Genomic DNA, 13,082 nt, shown 5'->3' with positions numbered 1-13,082 from the left:
AACAAACATGCCACAAACAATGAAGGCTTTAATTTCAGCACTGCAGAAATGCACACTGGAAACTATTTACTCCAAGTAGAGTGGTAAATTTTACTTTGACCACCTGAAAAAAAAAAAGAAAGTAATTTGAAATATGCCTTTGTGACTTACTGTGGTTATAAAATGACAAATTTAATTGGCACAGAACAACCTCTATGCAGCTGAAGAACTATCATTAATGTGGTGCAGAATCCATTAAAATAACATACTGTTTTATGCAGTGTCTTTGATAATCCAACTGGAAAAATTATCTACCATAGACAGCAAGCCTGCAGAACACAGATGTATTTGGCATTTTGCACAAAAACACAGGAGAATTGTTCTTATTATCTGGTATGCCCAAGGCCATCACTTGGCTTGCAGAGTACTGCAAGTGCTGCAGTTGGGGTTTTCATTAAAACTCTTGTCCAAGCTATTCAGCATCACACAGTGGGGGGCAGGGACATCAGCCAGATCTGGATCTTGCACTGCTAAATGTTCCCACATTCACTTTTCCTGCTGCTACTGGCATAATGCCATTTCTGCCTTATAGAATTACATGACAGCTCCAGAAAATTTCCTGATCAGCAGCAGGATGAAAGCAAAACCTTCCTAAGGTTTTCCTCCCACTTCTGAAATACTGGATTATCATATCTAAACCAGAATACCCAGGACTTCTGTTGTAAGGAAGCTCAGGCTGCATGTGAGTCACAAAAGCATGGAACAGGAAATACAAGTCAGATTTCCTGGCCTGAATTATGACACCTCTGGCTCTGAACACTAAATTTCTAACTTCTCACCTGAATGTCCAAAGCATAAGAAAAACAGCATCTGTACTAACTCAGTAGTTTTGACTAAAAAAAAAGTTTTCTGCAACTTGAGAAATCCTTCCTAATGAAAATTGCTGAGTGATATCTGAAGTGTTTCATATCAAGTAACAATAAATGCAGCTTGTTCTGCAGCTTCATTGTCCCTGCATAAGTCTTGAATAATATAGAGCTGAAATTTGACAGATTTTTTTTTTCTGTACTTTTTCTAAGGGGGTTGAGGGAGTGGCTTTGGGATTTTTTTAGATTCAGGTTTTATTTTATTTTTAGTCTTATTATGCATTGGCACTCTGGAAAAGATAAAAGTGTCCCATAAAGTTCTGTCTCTTGCACAAATAGGGTCTTTCATTATTGTAGAGATGCCCATCTTATTGGAGAAATAAGCTGGTTTTTGTGGTCTTCAGACCTCAGATTTGATCTGTCTTCCAGAGCTCACTGCTAGACTGTTCAGTATGGAGAATGAGTATAAAGTGTCAGGAATATATTCCAATGCAACTTTCTGTACTCATTTCATACCTGTGTGGGACACAATGCTAACTTACACATCTATAACTGAGACTAACTCACCATCTCCCAGTGACATGTAACCAACTAACTGATCAGAAAAGGTAGGTAGCCACATATATCAAAAATATTGCATGAGATAAAAGTGTCCATAAGGTATGCAACAGAGCTTTTAAAGTTCTTTTTGTGTTAATGCCAGCTCTGGAGACAACCCATCCCATAACTGCACCACGACATGCCAGCACTGCTAAAGGAGTTTCTCTACATGGAGATGATGTGAGCTATAAAAAAGATGTAAAAAGATGTGTAATACAGTGATCAAAGAAGATACTGAATATGAAAATTAGGCAGAGATTAGGAAACTTGCTTAAAATTTGAAAGCTTCATTTAATTCCTGCATTACTGAGGAATTAGTCTTCCTTGTGTCTTATGGTTGCTGCTCTCTCTAGCATCTAGGAAATCCAGCTATGGATCCATCCAGGCATATCAGATATATGGTATTTATAATGGGAATATATTCTCATCACAGAGGAGCTAAAAATGTAGTAGTTGGGCATCTAAGAGACAGCAGAGGTATGAATATAGAGAGAGCAGTCCACAGGAATAATTATGTTTAACCTCTCAATCCTCAAAAACACCAGCCAATGGGCTTGCAAAATACCCATATCATGACCCTTGATTCCTTTTTCTTAATATCATATCTGGAAAATCAGAAGAACAACCTGCTCTAATGTTCTTTTGAAACGATGGTACAGAAATAATTTTTCCTTTTCCCTGCCTAAACTGTAGTTTCTCTTTCAAGTTAGCTGGGAAAGTGCTTTTGGAAAGTCTTTTCCTAACCACTCAAATTGCCTGCTTATATAATGAGTACAGCTTTGGGAAAAAATTTTAAAAAGTAGTTCTTGGTTTAGAGGCAAGTGGATGTTCACTCCAGAGTTTCTTTGCCCATTTTAAATAACCTAAAAGGCCGATCAATAAATTTTGAAAATTCATATATCATGAAACGATAGGATTATGGAAAAACAGGATTGGCAGGCAGCTTAAAAAGTCATCAACCCCATTCCTTTGCTTTAGGGTGGGGTCAACCAGGTGTGTGGCATTTTAAAAGTGGAGATCTCATACCCTCAGCAGTGGGTTCTATTCACTGGTAGGTTATTTTTGATAATGAACCCCCAAGTTTTCTCCTACAAGACAAGCTCATCCAGGTGTTCTGACAGCTCCTGCCTTAGTAATATATTCCAGCACACTGTATTACAATAAAACTGAGCAATGATCAGTAGGAGATGCATCCATTTTTAAATTAAGTTCTCTTTTAATACAGTTCATTTTTTTTTGCTTGTAGGAAGTGGTGCAGATAGAAATTGAGGAGACTGACAGTATCCTTTAAATTAGTATTTTTTTTAAATTAAGGTACAACTGAAAAATTGATCAGGGAAAAAGTAAATGTAGCACTTATTGGTTTCTGCTGGTAATGTGATAGCTGAGATAATTGCAGTAATCTATTGTATTTTTTAAGTAACCAACCAGAATTTCAGTTTTTCAAATAATTGTTATTGGTTGATGAGTGTCAGATCTTTCCTTAAAAGAGTATATCTGATATGTACAAACCCAATTAGAATCACATCAAATCAAACTAGATAGAAGTTTTTCTGTAGTTTTTAACAACTCTTCCATAATTTTTTTGCAGAGTGAAAGCTGAAAAACACTGTGGAAAATACTAGTTTGACAGCTAGTGATTTTTATCTGGCAAAATGGCTTTTATATAATACTCAAATTTTGTATCTGTGATCATTTTTCTGAAACCATTGTAAATACTTCTGCAATTGATTTTTCACACATTCACTTTGGTGTTAAAAATTAATTTTTATTAAAGAAATTATTAGAAACATGAAAATTTAAGGTTGATACACAGTGCTCTAAAAATACTTCATTGTAGTGAATACTACAGATCTAAAGGGCCAATTTACCAAACATTTTAAGTGTGAGCACAAAAATGTTTGATTTCAGTGGAAGCTAAGCAGAACTGAATTTTCTTAACACACTTGTAATTTGTTTAATACCCATTTTGCACTGAGGAAAATAAAACTTGCCATTTAGCTTGACTCACCTTGTCAAGAGCAAAGGCAAATTGTTTGCTGCACCTTTCTACCATTATGATTCTCTTTCTCTAGAATAAGAGAAAAAGCTGCTGAAGGGGAAGAAATCCACAACATTTGAACTGTCAGACCTTTGACATTCAGCCTGTATGTCTGGAAACTGTAGAGATGAGGAAACACAGTGCTGTCCTCTTGCCAGTACTGTGAGTGCAGAATGGGCAAACAATTGCTTTCCCAGGCCTTAGCCTGGCAGGGAAACTGGGGAGACAAGCTCAAGGCACTCCTCTGATCAGGCTTCCTATCTGGCCTCAGGTACATCAGTTTTCCAATTGTAAAATGAAGATGAACATGACTCCCCACTCTTTCAAGTGTTGGGAAAAGATGTATGCATCAGAAGCTCTAGAAAGATTATATGGGTAATCTGAAAGGTTCCAAAAATGTTCAATATGGTGCCTTTTAGAAGCTTAATACTAGGTGAAAATTTAACTTATCTGAAAACATTCCGAAGACTTATTGCCAGTTGCATCTTTTAGAGAAGGAATATACCAAAAATTGAAGGAGCAATAATTAGATTTTCATTGTAATTTAACCCACTGGAGAACAGTAAATGACTTCATGGCACCAATATAATGTTATCAGAGTGACCCAAACCACAGACTCTGATCAAGCTTTTAGCAGACTAAAATTAACACTTAAACTGCCAGTTTTTAAAAGAATACTTTCTGAAACACAATCCTTTAAAACTGTTTTAATTTGGTGATTCAAAACCAGACAAGTTCAAGTCATTAGTATATCTTGAAAATCTCAGACTTGGCTTAAGAGAAGATCACCATATTTTGTTGAATCCATTCAAAGAGCTCCTTATAAACTCTCCTTCAAAAGTGTGGGGTGTGATAGTTAATGTAAGCAATTTCTACAGCATAAATCCTGGGGATAGGTTTCAGCTTAGACACAAATTCTGGTACAGTTAAAGATCTGAAAAGTGAGTACAGAATAGAAGGGCTGGCTCAGTGTTAACCTTGTGCAATTAAATCAATACTGTAATACAGACCCCCGAGCTGAGGCAGCATCACCCTCCCTGAGCAGCCCCACTTACTGCAGGAAAGGATTTAAAATAGAAATGAGGTGCAGTGGTTAACTTGGGTCTCACTTTTGGAAAGGGAGGATGTTACAGACATCAGAGAAAGATCTTATCCTTTCCTTCTAAATGCACTCAGTGAGAAAGACATCTTGTGTTAGCTGTGCCAGCTGTATTTTGACACTGTACTGGTAAAACTCTCATCTTTTTCAATTTTTTGACAAGTTCAGAAGCTCAAGAGTAGGACCAGACCTTCACATTTTATGCAGAGTGCAACAGACTGCCTTTTGGCTCTGGGATTCTAAAATTTTTTCAGCAGTTTTACAAATAATTCTGTGGTTTAGTTTATTGTGATTCAGTTACTGATCAAACAAAATTATTAGGTGGACTCGAAAGGCTTTTTACTAGATAAAACTAATAACCTTAAAAAAAACAAAAAAAAATCAAAGCCAAAATCATGCATCTTCTGTTCCTTATTTTCCATTTTTGAAAAGTATTTTTTCTTTAATGAAAAATTAACCAATTTGTTTCTGTTTAGAAAATGTCAAAAAATATTCTGACAGTTCAGGAGGTCTTTTGTTACCCCTCATTGTTGTTTTTCCTGAAGTCCTCCTGAATTTTTCTTAATCTTATCCAAAAATGTTTAATAAATTGGACAGGGGAAGATTTCTCTGACAAAGAGATTTTGCTAAATAAATCTCCCGACTTAAAGATGTGCCTATCTGTACTCAATGGTCTATTTAAAATATGTATGCATATTCAGTCCAGTCTTTAGAATTATAATCTACTTAATACCACTATTAAGCAAGAAATCACTGTCAAAACTGATCCCATTGTTGGCAGTCTTGCTGAGCAGCTCAAAGGCTGAATGGACTGTGGGGATAATTAGGCATCTGAAATGGGATAATTTCTTATCTGCAAAGCTTTGCTCAGCAGAACAAGACTAGGGAGGATGATGGAAGAAGAGCTTTTTCTTTGGTCACACGAGCCTACCATGATATTTTCCATTTCATTTCATTAAAACATAGAGATGTATTGCATGACAACCTGATAATTTAATTGTCATTATGAAACTATAACAAGATGATCCATGATTTTGAAGATTTGAATCAGAGTTCAGCTCTGATAGGAATGGAAGTCATCATACTGATTTCCAATTTGCCCTGTCAGAATTATTTTTCTAAAGGTTACTAAAAACTCAATATAATGTACTCAAATATTTTCAATATCATTACAGAAATGCAGTGATCTAATAAAACAGTATCAATAAACATTAAGGAATCATATTTTAAACCTCTGTGATTTGTTATCCCTTTTGTTAATTCCACCAGTAGACACCTATAAAATGGGTTTTGAATTCTAAAATTAAGTTTCTATTTTTGCCCAGAGATTCTCTTCTGTCTTTAATCTTATTAAAGAAAATTTGCCTGTTATTATAAGAATTAGTTTATTAAAACTCTTCGTCTCTCTGCTTACACATTCACTTCTGCTGTTTGAGCTGCTACACTCCAGTAAGTCAATGCTGAAGTAAAATCTATTTTTCTTTATAGCTGCCAAAGTGACTGGCTTTTTGTAAGAAACCAATTTCTCATTTGCAATTATATTCCGATTTATCAGAGAACATTCATACTAATTTTTTTTTATTATTGCTCATGGGGATTAATTGTCACTGCTTGAGAAATTAATTTCAATAGCTTTAGGCAAATCTCACCTATTCTAAAAATGAAGCTGAAAGTTCACAAAAATTATTTAACAATTATGTGGCTTCTTCACAATCTCAGTATGCAGCAGAAATATAGGATATTTAAGAGGATATCAAGAATACCAAGTGTTTTCTAAAAAAACACTTGCCTGTCACAAGAGTTCATGAGTTTCATAATCGTGAGACAAACCTTGGAAAGATGAAGTTGTAAAATACATTTTTGTATGTTTTACTTACCCTATGGCTTTACTTTAAGATATGTTCTTCAGATATATTTGGCACCCTTTCCTTTGCTACCATTTGGTTCCTGTGTTTATTAATTAACCACCAAGAAACTACTAGTTGTCTTAACTACTATGTATCTAAAAAACCACTACTAGAAGTATTAGGTCACCATTGCAGTGCCTATGGAAAACCCTTCCAAACCTCACACATATTTTCCTTTCCCCATTTAGTGTTAGGATGCAAGTCTGTCCCTGCTTGCTTTGTCCTGTCATGCCACGGTATTCACTAGATGGGGAGCCCAGGGGGTTGTCTAGGGAGTTCTTCCTGGCATTCCATGGAACTTGGATAAAGTGCTGAAAGATTTTTAGTCACTCCCTTCCCCAAACAAGTTCATGTAGTTTAGTTAGGATGATTGCTTCTTTGCAAGAGAGAAAGGGAGGGAGAAAGAAAGAGAGAGAGGGAGGGAGGGAGGGAGGAAGGAAGGAAGGAAGGAAGGAAGGAAGGAAGGAAGGAAGGAAGGAAGGAAGGAAGGAAGGAAGGAAGGAAGGAAGGAAGGAAGGAAGGAAGGAAGGAAGGAAGGAAGGAAGGAAGGAAGGAAGGAACTACATCTACATCTTGTAGAGCTAAGGAGTTGTTACTGGAATTCTAAATTGTTTTAGTCAAATCTGGACCTTGTGCCAGATTCTGCCTTCTCCTACAGAAGTCTGTGGTATTTTTCTTCTTAATCTTGCATTTCTTGTCGTGTGTTTTGAAGATGAGTGTGATGATCTTCCTGCTACAGGAACCCTACTTTGCTCTTAGGACAAAGCAGAACTCGTTTTAGAAAGAAAGGTGGGATAGAGACACTTCTAACTTCAGGGCTGGTGTTGGGCTGAGCTGCTAATGAGGGAGTACTTAAGAGGAAGTAGCTAGAACATTCAACCAGCACAGGTCAAGCAGATGTAATTTAAGACATCTTAAAACTTTTACATCAGTCTGTGGGAATAAAATACAAATACTAAGAGCTTGCAGCACTTTGTTTTGCTCCATTAACACTGCTAAATGGTAAAACAGTACTCTAAGAGGTAGATTCTGGCTGGTCATCTGACTTAAATTACTTGTGCTTTTCATTAAAAGGTGAGAAAAAGATACTTGTCCAAGAGAGTAGATTTTAGTGCATATATGAACATTGGAAACTGTAGTGAGGCCACTTAGCTTAGGTAAAACACAAAGCAACATACTTTCCAGTACTTAGAAAATATCTGATGTGTGTCTAAACAACTTTACAACCCTATTTAGAACAAACAGCATACAAACAATATGTTAACCCTTGCTTTTCATATGAATTAGGCTGGGAAGTCTTACAGGGATCACATAGCACATGCACTGTTAGGCATCCCTCAGCTGACTGTAATAGTATTTTATGATGTAAAATTAAACCACTATTCAAAGTCTTTAAGCAAGGATATGCAAATTATGCCAGACTGGACATTTCTGAAAATTGTTCTATATTTTTATGTTTTTTCTTGCTCCACAAAGGCATGTGTTTGAAGAGAGAGAGTATTTTTAGCTCTTATTCAGTATTTGGCAAATGCCATCACAGAGAGGGATTTAAACACCTAAAGATTGCCAGCATCCAAGGTGTAAGAAAACTGTGGAAAAGACTCTGTTTGAGGCCCAAGTATCAAGAGCAAAAGTGGAGCCATTATCTTCTGCTCAGTCTCTACATGAGAACCATAATCTATATACTTCAGGAAGCTAAATAAACACTATATTTTTTCATTCCTATTTTAGATATATTCTTATCTAATTTAACAATATATATGTAAGAGGAGTGAAAAAGAAGCCAGCCCTTGCAGTCTATGATCAGTGAACATTTTCAAAAGAAAAAGGCTTACAGTCAAACAAATAGTGTTACTGAAAAATAATTGGAGTGATTTTCCCTTAGGGGCATTGCTTTTAAACCTTATCCAGTTTACCCTGCTCTTGGCATCCTGCTGCTGACATCAAATGGACAATTTAATTGTTAGTACCTAGGTTGTCTCATGGATGTACACATCCCAGGAGAAGGTAACTACATAAAAGCAGCTTGGCAAAACCATCAAGCCATTTAAAAAGTGTCTCCAAACACTTGCTGGCTTTTGCAGTAAAATTCAGGTGCCAGTTGCCACAGCTCCCAAAGAACTTCAGAGCCTGCTTCCCACTTGGATGGCAAAGAGGGTGGCTAGCTCTTTTTTGTCACTGCTGTATTTGAAGCACACTTGCAACAAGACTTTAAAAATTATTTTAGAAGTTGTGTGAATGTGTGAATTAGTCTATACAATTGCAGAGGAACTGGCTGTAAAAGTCAGCATCCCACATTGACACAGCGTGCTCTCTGATGAGATCTATCTAATCATTGACTCTAACAGTAGAAATTTGGGGCACAAGCACCTTGGAAGGATGTGACAGTAGGCCATATTTATAAGAGGTGTAGAAAGAGTGATAATTCTAACTTCTTAAAGTGTTGTTAAGCCCACTGGGTTTGCTGCTTTTTTCTTTTTTTTTCCAAATTTGCAGCTGTCTTGTATAAATAATAGTGTTGTCTACTTTGGAGCTACATGAATGTGTGCTTTCATTTGAATTTGACCTTGAATTGCCTTGAATAAAGTGAAACTTCATGGCAATAAAATAGCAGGAGAACATTCCTTACATAACAGTGCTGGAGCACCCTGTGTCCCTCCAGAGGATTTGTAAAATGAGAACACTATTCCAGCTGCACGAGACAGTTAAAAATCTGGCACCACAGCTGTCTGAAAGAAGTTTTTTTTTCCCAATAGAAGGTGATGACCATAAAAACAATCTATTTTGCAGAAAGATCGTGAAATGTATGTTCGGACTCCAGATTTTCTGCAGCAGAAACTCACAGAATTCAGTGAAGTGGGCAGCTCTGGAAGCTGATTTAATCAGATGACTGAGCCAGATTGTTACTCCTGATCATTTCTACTGCCTATTCTGTGAATCTGGACAAGAGAACAATGAGAGTAGACACTGATAGTGCTCAAACCAATGTATTTGGATCAGTCTGAATTTTCAAGTGGCTGCTGTCTATTAAATATCACAGGAGGAGCCAATGCAAGTAATGGCTGCTACAGTGGCTAGAACACGTGATTTTCAGTTCTTTACTTCATGCCAATCACCTTCACATGTCCTGTGCAGTCAATCGTGAATATTCATGTGTATAGTCCTTGTTTGCAAGAGAAAGTCCATGGTTTTCAAACTGCTGTTGCAGAATCAGATGGTTAATGGTACTAAAATAACAGTCATGATCAAAGGGACTATGGCAGTTGTAAACTCGTGGACATCTGTGACCTTTCAGCATAGATGAAAAGCATCTCTGTGCCCTTTACAGTCCAATTCTGTGGTTGCTTCAAGGAGATCTTGACAACTGCTTTTTGCTCTGACTTTATGCAGTGTTTAGCATAACAGTACTGATCTGCCTGCTTCTGGATCAGCTACTACAAATAGCACAGTAATAAAATCTTTTAAATACATTGGTCTAAATTATCTCCTGACCTTCAACTGTGTCCTATCAGCATCAGACTACAATTCTTCACAGGATTTTTCAATGTTTACATCAATATCCAAGATGTGTCAGAGGCTGAAATAGATTTAATTGTAATAGAAGAGTAATGAAATACAGTGTTATAGTATTATATGATTCCTTCAAAGTAATCTTAATGAGTCTTGATGTCAATATGACAATGAAGTGGAGGAAATTAAAGCAGCCTGTAAACAATACAGAACCAAACAAACCAACCAAAAGCCAAAAATAAGAACCCAATGATCAGAATAAGGAAAGAAACCATCAGAACACTGAAGACTAAGAGACTTTGAATGCCATTACTTTAATTTCAGTAGGTATTTCATAGTGACTTAAAATTTTGAAATTTCCTATGATCCTCTCCTTCATTAATTCAGCTAATTACAAATAGGAGCAAATATAGGCAAAAATAGGCAAAATATAGTCATAATAATGCCAGCTAGAATATGGTTTCTGTATTGTGCTCAGAAGTGATTTGGGTTTTTTTGAGGACAGTACCAGATACAGGGGAATATTTTCAGAGGTGTATATGAAATAAACAAGGCTAGGAAAAGGAATCTATATTTTTTCTATTATTCCAGTCATACATGGAACTATGAGGCTTTTCCCCTAAATGATACACAGGAAAGAGGAAAAAGCTCCAGAATGACAAAGAATCACTCTGGTTTTTATTAGTCTGTGATTTGAGACAATTGCTGACATCAGCATCCATTTCATTTTTTCAAGCTTTGCAAAATTTAGGTGGGCCATAACTAATAACAACAGACAGGAATTCTCTAACTAACTTCAGCAATTATTTTTCTGCCTATTACTCTGTACTGTGCTGGCTTCCTCTTACCATTTGTGTAAGCACTTTTGTGCTCATTATAATCTTAGTCATGTGCTGCCAGCATTTCAATAAGTACCTCCCACAAAAATGTTTCTTTGTACTGTGTACCAAGTGCTGCATCCTGGTACACAGAAAAGGAGAGAGAATGGGGGGAGAGATAATTTAGACTTTTAAGTACCTTTTCTAGAAAAGAGGAAAAAAATCCCTGATGATTTGTGGTATAGGCCATTTAATATAAGTAAGTACAGAGAAATAGTGTGGGATTTGATGGGGTAATTTGCCAGCACTTGTAAGACAACAGTCCTAAAATTGTAATGCTTGGTGACATAAAGCCATCAGAATACAGGTCACTTTGTTTTTATATAGATATTTTCATAGAACAGTGAAAACAATTATTGCTGCACATCATAAAGCCATTCAAACCATCTTTAGCTTATAGACATCTTTTAATATGTCCCTTATGCCTTAATTAGAAAAACAGAGACCTAGCAGCAGTATTCTAAGTTAATGGGTATTCCTGAGGATAAAAATAATTGTATCTGAGAGGAAAAAACTTATGCAAAGCCAGTACCTTATTTGGATACTTGTAGGTGGGTCCAGATTCTCATTTCGATTAAGTAGCCTGGGATGTTATTTTCCTATAATCAATTATATTTGTTTGAAAGAGGCAGTCTGCTAGATAAAACTCATCTGAAATAATACAGTTGCAAGAAGACTGTTCACTTTGGGAATGGTGAAATATCAAATAATATTTCAACTGATAAAAAGTGATCAAAAATCTCACTGCTGCCCATTCTAGAGATGTGCCTGACATTATGTAGAAAAGACATCTGTATTATTTAAGTGTTGTCTTTTCTCAAGATAAACTTCCTGATTTGGTGTTGCACAGTTTTTGGTGTTACTTGCAGCTGACTATTACAAGAAACAGGGGGACTCCTCTATGAGTGTCTTTGTCTGCTAAAGGTATTTCTCATCTTTTATTTTTACTGGCCACACTTACATTGAGAAGGCTAAAATCAAAGAAATACATCAGTCAGGGTTTCTACAAAAATGTCCTGTCTTAGATGTCCATTAGTAAATGAATAAAAGCATCTCATACATAGCTGATCTCACAGTTCATCTCAGGTTTTGGCATGCAGTTGCAATCCAGGCTAGCTCTTCTCTCTAAGGCTTCATCCCACATCTGTGGTGAGGTATCAATGACCCCTCCCTGGAGTGACCACCAGTCAGGTGGAGGGAACTTTCTCCAGTGCAGTGAGATGCATAGATCTCATGTGCAGAGGGTGTCCACAGTTTGGCTAAGTGAAGAATATATGTCTGCTTGGATGAAAAAAAACTTCACACTCTGAATTGCCTGCAAACTCTCCTGCAAGAACCCATGAACCTGGCTGAGCAAAACCACAAGTACAGGTTCATGATAATCCACACAACTATTAAGGTAGCAATGCTCAAGGGATAAGGGCTGAGCAAGAGTTTAGAAAGGTCCTGAAGTTAACCTTTGTGTGACCTTGAAAAAAGTCTTTCCTAACTTCACTTTGCTTCTTGTACATTTTCTCACTTTCCATTATTGGAGATCACTGCCCAGTAGATCTTCAGCTTCAAACCAGCCACTGATGTGGTACAAATAGCTAACAATCATAATCATTCAAGTAACAATAATCTCTCTTTATCCTTTCTCTCCTCTTTCACCTTCCTCTCTTCTAAAGACATACTTTAAAGCAGGCAAAAATAAACTGAAGACAACTTGAAATGTGTGGGGCTTGAAGTGTGTTGATTTGCTGTTAATATCTTGTAGTGGTTTTAATTATTGTGCCTTCCATATCCTGTATTTTGTTATATTTTCCTTCTCTGGTAAAGTAACCTGACTCAAATTTCTGTAGAAACACAATAATCCATCAACACTTTTTTTATATTAACATGCTGATTTTCTGTGCCAGCAGTGTTTACCTTTATGCAACTCAATCTCCAAAGTAAAATCCCACTCGTTAGAAGTCTTTCAAAAGGACAAAAGCCATCTGAGGTTAAAGTCTTTGTCTTAGACAGATACTGTGTTTCTCCTAAATATCTTCACTTCATTCATTACAAATGTATTAAATAGCAAGCAACCAGAAAGCTGTGAGAAAGTGTCTTCAGCCTAGAGTCAAAATTCATATTTTATCTTTTCTGTCTGTTAAGGGACACTACTACCACGTTTCTGTGTTTTCATTTGATTTTTGCCTGGATATATTCAGCTCTCCTGCC

This window comes from Oenanthe melanoleuca, chromosome 2, assembly GCF_029582105.1.
Source record: "Oenanthe melanoleuca isolate GR-GAL-2019-014 chromosome 2, OMel1.0, whole genome shotgun sequence".
In the NCBI taxonomy this organism is placed as follows: domain Eukaryota; kingdom Metazoa; phylum Chordata; class Aves; order Passeriformes; family Muscicapidae; genus Oenanthe; species Oenanthe melanoleuca.
The sequence above is the reverse complement of the archived record's forward strand: the minus strand, read 5'-3'. Positions refer to the sequence as shown.